This window comes from Gossypium hirsutum, chromosome A12 (genome assembly GCF_007990345.1).
Source record: "Gossypium hirsutum isolate 1008001.06 chromosome A12, Gossypium_hirsutum_v2.1, whole genome shotgun sequence".
NCBI classification, from domain to species: Eukaryota; Viridiplantae; Streptophyta; class Magnoliopsida; order Malvales; family Malvaceae; genus Gossypium; species Gossypium hirsutum.
The window spans coordinates 3,077,104-3,089,254 of NC_053435.1; the positions used below are offsets into that span (position 1 = coordinate 3,077,104).

The window sequence follows — 12,151 nt, forward strand, 5'->3', positions numbered from 1 at the left end:
AAAACTGCATAAAAAATCACTAAATTATTAATAAGTTAATGTTTTAACTACTCAACTTTAAAAAGTTTCAAAATGATCACTAGATTATTTCAACTTTGAACGTCATAAATTTACGAATCACAATCTAAACAACTTCTCTCTGTTATTTGTCCATTGTTGTTTTTGTTGGCTTTTCTTCTTCATTTGCTTCTCAAGCAATAACAAACTTTGTCGTGGTTCATCGTTTGGTCCTTGTAGCCGGACCTTGCTTCAATAGTTTTACCCCCAGTGGATTCTCCTTGCTCTGTTTCATTAGCAAAATTACTAAATAACATGAGGAAAACAATTATAGGCTTTAACACGTTCTAATATTGATATCAATATATGTATTTGGAAAGAATTAGAAAAATATCCATGGCCAACATTTACATCTGAGTCCGAGTATTTATAATATAAATGCAATTGTAATTACCTTTAGGCAGGTTCTAACTGTAAGGCCGCAGATGGGGTAATTCAGAGGGTAGCAACTATAGTGATCATCACAGCATTCAATTGGGCAGTAGCCCCACACAAAGCAGTATTTACTAAGGCATACAAGCAATAGCAAGTGCATCCTGGAGAGCATGTGTCGTATTCATCACAAACCGTCGAGGGCTTGACGGGTGAAGGTGCAGAGAGCGCTGGCTTAGGGAGGTTCTGTCCTTTCTTGATGGGGTACGACGCCATCATTGCAATGCCACGCTTTCCAACCACATTAATTTTTGTTAGAATTAAGTAACCCAAATTCTTATTTAAATAAAATACGATGGAAAATAAAATAAAAGTAAAATCCATATAGAACTAGACTTCTTTTATTTTATTTTAGAATAAGGTTTTTAAACCTTATTAAACTTCATCTATTTTATATTGATTAGGATAAGGTGTTTCAATTCTACTAGAATATGGCTTTACAAGCCTATAAATAGACATAGTCTATTCCTCTTGTATTGAATTTAAATTTTTCGACATAGTGAATTTTCTTCTCCTCTGCCCGTGGTTTTTTCCCAAAAGGGTTTCCACGTAAAATTTGTGTGTTCTTTATTTTATTTTATTTTTTTTACAAATTGGTATCAGAGCTTCCGGGTTATTCATCTCGATCACGGTAATTGCGTCTTTGAAGTATGAAATTCCGCTGTTGAATCGCAACACCAGATTTGCGTTGTGGCAAATTAAGATACAAGCAGTTCTTGCACAGATAGATTTGGAGGATGCTCTGCTAGGGATAGATAAGATGCCTTCGACATTAACAGATGAAGAGAAGAAGCGTAAGGATCGAAAGGCGTTAACACAATTACATCTGCATTTTTCCAACGAAATTTTTCAGGATGTGATGAAAGAGAAGACTGCCGCTGCATTATGGAAGAGGCTAGAACAAATATGTAAGTCGAAAACTCTAACAAGCAAGTTGCATATGAAGCAGCGTCTTTATGCTCATCGTTTGGAGAAATGTGCGTCTGTACACGAACACTTAACAGTGTTTAAAGAAATTCTCTCAAACTTGTAGGCCATGGAGGTTCAGTATGATAAGGAAGATCTAGGGTTGATTCTACTTTGTTCGTTGCCCCCGTCTTATTCAACCTTTAGAGACACGATTTTATATAGTCGCGAGTCTCTCACAGTTGATGAGTTTTATGATTCTTTAACCTCGTATGATAAGATGAAACATCTTGTGGTTAAACCCGACTCTCAGAGAGAGGGTCTCATTGTTCGTGGGAGGCAAGATCGGAATGCTGATGATGATCGTGGTAGGACACAGGAACGGAATCCTTGTGGTAAATCTAAAGGTAGATCGAAGTCTTCAAATAGAGGTAAAACTTGTAACTTCTGCAAGAAGAAAGGGCACATTAAATCTGAGTGCTATAAGCTACAAAATAAGATTAAAAGGGAGGCTGCGAATCAAAAGGGAAAACAACCAGAAAATTCCGGTGAAGCTGATATTGTAGAATATTACAGCGATGGTGAACTTCTAGTTGCTTCTATCAATGATTCTAAAGTAAGCGAGGAATGGATACTTGATTCAGGCTGCACCTTCCACATGAGTCCCAATCGGGATTGGTTTACAACTTACGAAACAGTATCTAAAGGTGTTGTTTTGATGGGAAATAATGCTTAATGTAAAATCGCAGGTGTTGGAACAGTTAAAGTTAAGATGTTTGATGGAGTTGTCAGAACACTTAGTGAGGTACGACATGTTCCAGAATTGAAGAGAAATTTAATTTCGTTGAGTACTCTTGATTCAAAAGGGTACAGATATACAGCTGGAAGTGGGATTTTATGATTTCCAAAGGTTCCCTTGTTGTGATGAAAGGGCAAAGAAAAACTTCCAAGTTATATGTTTTGCAGGGTTCTACTGTTACTGGTGATGCAGCTGTCACTTCCTCTTCCTTGTCAGATGATGATATTACTAAACTTTGGCATATGCGCCTAGGGCATATGAGTGAAAATGGCATGGTAGAATTGAGTAAAAGAGGACTTCTTGATGGGCAAGGAATTTGCAAACTAAATTTCTGTGAGCACTGTGTTTTTGGGAAGCAAAAGAGAGTTCAATTCACTAGAGGAATCCATAACACGAAGGGAATATTGGAGTATATTCATTCTGATCTATGGGGGCCATCCAGAGTGCCTTCGAGAGGTGGAGCTAATTATATGCTAACCTTTATTGATGATTTTTTTAGAAAAGTTTGGGCGTTCTTCCTGAAGTAGAAAAGCGATGTGTTTTCCGCATTTAAGTCTTGGAAAATTATGATTGAAAAACAAAAGGGAAAATAGATAAAATACCTCCGCACAGACAATGACTTAGAGTTCTGTTCTGATGAGTTTAATAGATTGTGCAAGTCAGAAGGGATCATGAGACACTTGACAGTTCGTCATACTCCACAGCAAAACGGCGTTGCAGAATGAATGAACAGAACGATCATGGAGAAGGTTCGATATATGTTGTCAAATGCCAACTTATCGAAGTCATTTTGGGCAGAAGCAGCCTCTACTGTATATTTTTTAATCAACCGATCTCCATCCGTTGCCATTGAGAAAAAAACTCCACAAGAGGTATGGTCTGGTAATCCTGCTAATTATTCTGATTTAAAGATTTTTGGGTGTCCTGCGTATGCTCATGTTGATAATGGAAAATTGGAACCGAGATCCATTTGATGCGTTTTACTTGGTTATAAAGCTGGTGTAAAAGGGTATAACATATGGTGTCCTGAAAATAGAAAAGTTGTGATTAGCAGTGATGTTGTTTTTGATGAAACTGCTATGCTACCTAACTTATCTCTTAAAGACTCTTCCAATAAAGAAAATCAAAAGCAGGTGGAGAATTAGATTAATACAGAGTCAACTCCTCAAGTCAGAACAAAAATTGAGAATAGAGTTGCTTCTTCACCAGAATACTCTATCGCCAAAAACAGAATTAGAAGAGAAATTAAACCTCCAAAGAAGCATGTCGAGGCTGATCTAGTTGCTTATGCTTTAAATGTGGCTGAAGATATAGATGTGAATCAAGAGCCATCTAATTATTCTAATGCGGTTAGCTGTGAAGACTCAGAAAAGTGGATGTTTGCTATGCAATAAGAGATGGAATCACTCCACAAAAACAGAACATGGGACCTTGTGAAACTTCCTAAAGGTAAAAAGGTTGTTCGTTGTAAATGGGTGTTTTGTAATACCCCGAAAATTTTTATAGTAAAATATTATTCGTGATATAGTAAAATAAGGAAATAAAGTGACAAAAAGGGAAATTTTGAGTTATGTCAATATTGGGAAGTATATTATGACATATTGATTCAAGAAAGGATTAAATTGTAAAAGTGAGAAAAGTTTTGTGGCCCAAGAGTAAATACTCAAAATTTGAAGGATTAAAGTGTAAATATGAAAAGTTGAAGGACTAATAGTGCAAATATTTTAAGGGTGGAATGATCTAGAAACCAAGGAAAATTGATGAATTAGGACCAAATTGAATAGGTGAAGAATTATGAGGGACTAAATTGTAATTTTACCAAATTAAGTGATGACTCAAGATTGGAATTTTAAAAGATCACAAAGGGCAAAATGGTCAATTGGAAGAGAGAGAAATCTAGAGACAATGATGATGTTGGAGATATTTTAGATAAATTAAATAAATATTAGTTTATTAAAACTTTAAATTGATTTTTAAATGATATTTTATTATTTTATTATTATTTTATTTAATATATATATGTAAGGAAAGAAAGGGGAGGATGATCACCATTCTCATGCAACTAACGTGAGAAGAAGAAGAAGAAGAAAGAAAGTTTTCCTTTTCTTACAATTTAGTCCTTCCTCTAAAAAATCATTATTTTCACCTAAAAATTGAAAGAATTTCCATAGCCATCAAGAGAGAAAGATAGCAAGGAGATGATGGGGAGCAAGAATATCAAGTTGGAATCAAGAAATAGAAGCTGGAGGAGAGAGAAAAATCAAGTTAAAGATTGAAGTCAATAAGAAAAGGTAAGTACATCAATATTTCAATATGTTTTTAAGTTTGTTATTATTAACAAAGCATGAAAATAATGTTATAGTAGAGTTTTCTTACATAAGGTCCTATGTTCTTGATATGTTAGTGAAGAGAAAATAAGAGAAAGTGATGAGAAATGGTGTAGAAAAAGAAAATAAGGGTGTTATAACATGGTAATTAATATCTTGCACTAAAACAGTTATGGACAGCAGCAGTAGTCTAACTTTGAAAAATCACCAAAAATTTTAGAAATCGAATTATAGGATTAATAAAATATGAGATTAAATCTTATTGAGTATAGTTTCTTATAAAAGAAACGGTGTAACTAATGGATTTGTAAATCATGAAATATAATGAATTTTGTGAGACAATGTCAGAATGAATTCGGGTTCCCCTATTCTGAATTTGGAAAATCATAAAAAATTGGATAGAAATAATTAGGGGCTTAAATTTATATGTTTAGAATCTTGAATAAGTCTATTTCCAATATAAATAAACAGGAATACCATTCAAATTATAACGAGGAGATAATTAATTTTTAGTAAAGAAGGGTCAGAACTGTCAGTGAACAGAACAGGGCTAACTTTAAAGAATAAACTGTACTTATTGGCTAAACCAAAAATTCTTAAAATTTTATGGCAAGAAGATATATGAGTCTAGTTTCAGGGAAAATTTTTGGATCTTAATTTGGAGCTCTATAGCTCCAGATATAAATAATTTAGTGACTATGACACAGATGAACAGCTTGAATATTCATAAAAGTAAAAAAATATATATAGATAATGTTACTTACAAGTGTGTTATATACATTAAGGATGTGGAATGGAGAGGAGGAGGAGGAAAACATATATGAATATTCATTTAGCATGGCTAATTTGCATATTTTAGGCTCAGGGACTAAATTGAATAAAAGTAAAACTTTATGGGAAATTTTGTAAAAATGTCAGAAATGACCATATTGCATGAAATGGATTATTTTATTATTTAAATTACAAAATTGAATAAAATTATTAATTTAGTTCAAGATAGAGGGAAAACATGTTTTAGGGATTAAATTGAAAAGTGTTGAAATTATGGAAAATTCTGATATTTTATAGAATTCATGGACTGCTATCAATATGTATGAGAATAATAGCTGAAAATAAGGATTAAATTGCAAGAATTTTATTTTCCTGACCCTAAGGATGAAATCGTCATTAATTAAAAGTTTAGGGGCAAAATGGTAATTTTGCCTAGAGCATTAATTAAATGCATTAGAATATAAAATGAATGAAAATGATGATCAAATTTATTTATAAAGATCTGGACGACTCAAATATGAGACTTGATCATGGAAAAGAAAAGATATCGGATTAATGAAATTATAAACACAAACAAAGAATGAGGTAAGTTCGTGTAACTTGAATTATATTCTTAAATGCTTGAGATTGTATGTTATTTATGTGAATATGATTTGAATGTTCATTGTATGAAAAATTATGAAACATTGATAGATTTGATAAAAGGAGAAGGAATCCCGGTTGAATGAAAGGAAAATTCGATGGACCTTTGAAAAGGAATTGACGGTAAAAAGGATCTAACCCGGACGGGTGATCCTATTCTGATATAGCCCTCCCGAAGAATACATGTAAAATGGATTTAGCTCGGACGAGTAATCCAAATTAGGGTTTGAATTTAGCCTGGACTGGTAATTTAGATCCAAGCTCATTAGAGTAATTGTCGTTGCAGGAGATTTAGCCTGGACTGGTAATCCCGACAATACTCTATGAGTTTATATTACAGGGGATTTAGCCTAGACTGGTAATCCCATTATAAGGATGAGGTTCGCGGGAGTGTGCTCTCTGATATGAAATGTGTAAGACCATGGTTGAAAGAGACCATGGCAGCCTGATATGAAATGTGTAAGACCATGGTTGAAAAAGACCATGGTTGAAAGATACTATGGCAACCTGATATGAAATGTGTAAGACCATGGTTGAAAGATACCATGGCAACCTGATATGAAATGTGTAAGACCATGGTTGAAAGATACCATGGCAACATGACAGAAAATGAGTAAGGCCATAGTTGAAAGACACTATGGCATCATGTTAAAGATAAATAAGACCGTGGATGGGAAACGCTATGACATCTGTTGAACAATTGATATTCAGGTAATATGTATCAGATGACGAATGGTTATATGAAATAATTATGAAGATAGATAAACGAAATAAGTATAAGTACATGGAATATAATTTATGTTAAGTTTGATATAAGCTATTACCGGAATAAATATACATAAAATATATGGAAATGATGGAGCATGAAATATTGATATAATGAAATGAATGATATATGCTTATAAAGAAACGATAAGAGAATGATATGTTTCATGACATGTACATATATGATTATCTTTGATATGTTGATACAAGGAAATTATGTAAGTAAAGACAATTATTAAACTCAAGTGTGACATGTCGAGAAAATAAGTATATCAATGTTGAATTTATATGAAATATGTGCAAGTATACTAACAATGATATGGCTTGACGCTTAGACAAAGGTCAAGCTATTGATTGAATGGTAACATGTTTAATTATAAGAAGCATTGAAATGGTAAGTACTTAGATGAAAATAAATTTTAATTTAAGATTTTGCGAATTTTTTTTTATGATCCCGATTTAATTCCGATTGGTTTTTAATGTATGTTTGGGGCTTCGAGGGCCGAATAAAGAGATGTTATGATTATTTTCAAAATATGAATAATAAATGACTCAGAATTATCTGAAAATGTTCAGTAAACTCCGGTAATACCTCGTACCTATTCCGACAATGGATACGGGTAGGGGTGTTACATGTTTAAAAAGAAAGAAGGGACTCTAGGAGTTGAAGAACCCAGTTATAAAGCAAGGCTTGTTGCAAAGGGTTACAGTCAAATTCCAGGAGTGGACTTCACAGATGTGTTCTCTCTAGTTGTTAAGCATAGTTCGATTCGAGCTTTGCTTGGTATTGTGGCCATGCATGATTTGGAGCTTGAGCAATTAGATGTAAAAACTGCATTTTTGCATGGAGAACTTGAGGAGGATACTTACATGCAACAACCAGAGGGTTTTATAGTCTCAGAAAAAGAGGACTATGTTTGCTTGCTGAAAAAGTCTCTTTACGATTTGAAACAGTCACCAAGACAGTGGTACAAGAGGTTTGATTCCTTTATGACTTCTCATGATTTCAAAAGAAGTAGTTTTGACAGTTGTGTTTACTTTAAGAAAAACAGTGATGGTTCTTTTGTGTATCTACTTCTTTATATTGATGACATGTTGATAGCAGCAAAAGATAAAGGAGAGATAAGAAATGTCAAAACCCAACTAAGTAAAGAATTTGAGATGAAAGATTTAGGACCAGCAAAGAAGATACTTGGAATGGAGATTCTCAGAAATAGAAAAACAAGTAAATTGTACCTAAGTTAGAAGGGGTACATTGAGAAAGTTCTTTGCAGGTTCAATATGCAGAGTGCTAAGCCTGTTAGTACTCCTTTAGCAGCCCATTTCAGACTTTCATCAGTTTTGTCTCCACAATCAGATGATGAGATTGAGTACATGTCACATGTTCCATACTCTAGTGCAGTGGGATCTCTCATGTATGCTATGGTTTGTTCACGTCCAGATTTATCATATGCAGTCAGTGCAGTTAGCAGATACATGGCGAATCCCAGTAAAGAACACTGGAAAGCAGTTCAGTGGATTCTAAGATACTTACGAGGTACTACTGATGTTTGCTTACAGTTTGGAAGAACTAGAGATGGAGTCATAGGTTATGTTGATGTTGATTTTGCTGGAGACCTTGATAAAAGAAGATCTCTCACAGGTTATGTCTTTACAATCGGAGGTTGTGCAATCAATTGGAAAGCCACTTTGCAGTCTACAGTCGCTTTGTCTACCACTGAAGCTGAGTACATGGCGATTATTGAGGCTTGTAAAGAAGCTATTTGGTTAAAGAGACTCTTTAGTGAACTCAAGAAGACCTTCAAATCAGCACAGTATTTTGTGACAGTCAGAGTGCCATCTTTCTTACAAAAGATCAAATGTTGCATGAGAGAACAAAACACATTGATGTTCGGTATCATTTTGTTCGTGATATTATTGCTCATGGTGATATTGTTGTGAGCAAAATTAATACTCATAAAAATCCTGCAGATATGATGACTAAGTCACTTCCTATAACCAAGTTTGAGCATTGCTCAAACTTGGTTGGTGTTCATTGTTGAAGTTAAACCCTTAAGGGGTTTTATGGAAGATGTGGAGAACTTGTTTATTGAAAGTTCGTGATGAAGAACTTGTTCATTGAGAATTTGTGTCAAGGTGGATATTGTTAGAATTAAGTGACCCAAATTCTTATTTAAATAAAATACGATGGAAAATAAAATAAAAGTAAAATCTATATAGAACTAGACTTCTTTTATTTTATTTTAGAATAAGGTTTTTAAACCTTATTAAACTTCATCTATTTTATATTGATTAGGATAAGGTGTTTCAATTCTACTAGAATATGGCTTTACAAGCCTATAAATAGACATAGTCTATTCCTCTTGTATTGAATTTAAATTTTTCGACATAGTGAATTTTCTTCTCCTCTGCCCGTGGTTTTTTCCCGAAAGGGTTTCCACGCAAAATTTATGTGTTCTTTATTTTATTTTATTTTATTTTTATTTTTTACAATTTCCATCTTTATGCATCCATTCTTTCCCTAGTTTGAACCCCACAAATTCCTCACTATCCAGTAATCCACACCATTTTCCGTGCCATATCCCACGATAACAACACCATGGTCTAGGTTTGTTTTGCAGTCACCAGAGAATACACCCTGAAAACACACCAAAAAAGTGCAGTGTTTTTTTTATATAAGCTTGAAAATTCAACAGTAACGGGACAAGCACTAGTTAACAATCATTGTTTCAACTATTTACCGATTGGTAGAGCTGGATAGCCCTGCCACCAGCTTCAATGCCAACACTAACTGATCGATTTGCCATAGCCATTTTCAATGAATTCTCATTGTTTTCAGGGACATCTTCATATCCATCTATGGAAACAACACTTGCATTTTTCTAAAAGGATGAACATAAACTAGAAGAGATTAACCAATCTGAATGAAGAACACCACGAGACACCAGCATAAAAGTGTCTCATTTGAAGTTGAAAAATATGTAAATTCTCAGAAGCACGGTAAGGGTAATCCTCTTCTGTGTCGATGCCACCATTTTTAATGAAGAATTCAAAGTCACTATCCATGAGACCTCCATTGCATCCTTCGTTATACAATGTATCGTAGTCCACTAGTTCCTGCTCCGACAATGAGATGAGATCATCAGTTACAATCTTGCTTATCCCTTCCACTGCAGCAACAGTTAAGAAGCCTAACAACTCCTTTCATTCAAAATAAAAAATTAATCATTCAAACATGGAGAACATAGCAATGTAACAAATCAGCAACAACAATGCCAAAAATGATACATTACCACATTGGCCTTGATCCTGTGGGATGACGACACCTTTTTCCTTCCAATCTACAAAATCAAGTAATTATCACCAATCTTAAATGTGTACCTACGACTATTGTTCTTCCCTGTAAGCATATGTGGTTGGGTTTTTCGATTACTCTTGATACCTAAATACATAGCCTTGCATTCTTTGTTGGTCAAATCTGCAAACCTGTTAAGACCAACCTTATACGTAAGGTTAATCGAGTAAAAATATCATTTCAAACTTAACATTTTGAAATAGTTCTATTTATGTGTTAAAAATGTGTTAAAAATAATTAGTTAATATGATGTCATGAATTTTTTTTAAACATCTTTCTAACACACACAAAATAGTCGAGGGTGACGGAAAGTGAGATTCGGGATCTGTTACGGTAAAACAAACCCGTATATATTTCTATTAAATATTTACGAGGTCAGTTAGTAGTGAATTAGATTTTGGTTAAGCAAATTTCTTGAAACTAAGAGTTGTTAAGGTACAGGGACTAAATTAAGTATGAATTAAAAGTTTAATTATAAATTGAAATGAACTAAAAGGACTAAAATAGCAAATAAACATTTATTTAGTACGGTGGACAGCATTAATAATGTATGTTGTATATATTACTTAATATATATGTATGTTATAATAAATAAATGGTATAAAATATATGTAAATTATATTATATATAGAAACATAATAAAAGAAATAGTAGGAAAGTGGAAAGAAAGATGATTGCATGCAAACTAGAAAAGAAAGAAAAGGAGAAGATAACGAACGGAGCTCAAATTGGTTAGTGCAATTTAGTCTATTTTCTTGTAAATTTTATATTTTTGGAATTTTGGTACCTAGGGCTTCTCGACCCATGTTGTAATTTTTAGTATTGTTCAAGATTTTGGATATTAACATTGTTGTAAGTATTAAGGATTAAATAAATAGATTTTTAAGTTAGAAATGGAAAATGACTAAATTGTGAAATAAATTGTTGATTTTGAGCAATAGGGACTAAATTGAGAAAAATTTTAAATTAAGGGGTCGAATTGAAAAAGAGGGAGCTAAATTTAGTTTAGAGTGAAATTAGTATAAAAATATAAAGTTAAATGTGAAGGTTAAAAACTAGTCTAGGTTTAGGGACTAAATTGAAGAATAAGCAACATATAGTGTGAAAATTGAAATTTAATGTGAAATTGAGTTGTGCAATATTAATATATTTTAATTGTTTTATTTCGTAGCTAACGTCGTACCGGAATCCTCGAGTAAAAATGGGAAGGATAAAATCGACGTCGAATAGCTCAGAATTCACGGTTTGTATTTCTATAATCAGAACTCTAGCAAAATGTTGCATTTTGAACTATTGTGCATGGTACAACATGAGGTGAGAACTTTTGAACATTGGACTAAAATAAATCAAATGATTAAAATGACTCGATTATGAATATCGTGAAATGTTGTGTTTTATGATTGTTGAATTGAATATATGTGTATTGAGAAAATGTGATTATTATCAAATTGAATATATGCTTATATGTGATGATATACAATCATGAAATTGAAACATTGGTTGTATTAAAAGTAAAGTGAACCCTATTAACTATTTCAAGCTAAGTCAGATATAGATGGCATGCCATAATATAGGAAGAGTTCAGAGATTTCTTCAACCTCGAGTCGATGAAGCACTAGGTGCCAATTTGCTTCGGATTAACCAATGAGACACTGGGTGTCAATTTATATAGGCTGGGAGCAGTTATTACTCCGGATTTATTCAATAAGGCACTGGGTATCAAACTGGTGTGTTGGTTGGATCCGTGTATCCGTTTGATTCCGAGTCATGTTAACAGGGGAAAATTAAATAATAAAATATATGATTGATATTGAAATGGTAAAGATGAGAAATGAATACGAGATGAGAAAATATTGAAATGGCAAAAATGAGAAATGAATATGAGATGAGAAATGTAATATGAAATGATGAAATGATGAAATGAGATGTGAAACTTGAAATGAATTCAAATAATGATCAAAGAGATGAATCATGCCATTGCATGAGTTGAAATATTCAAATGCTATATGAAATGCCTTTGATATATATATATGAATATGTGGAATTTAGAGGATGTAATAAAGAATGAGAAATTTCATATTATTGATTCGAACCATA

At 33.2% G+C, this 12,151-nt stretch overlaps 1 pseudogene; it reads right to left on the bottom strand.

Moving 5' to 3' along the window:
• Positions 1-179: 179 nt before the first annotated feature.
• Positions 180-10,205, bottom strand: LOC107922606 (low-temperature-induced cysteine proteinase-like; annotated as a pseudogene).
• Positions 10,206-12,151: the final 1,946 nt, after the last annotated feature.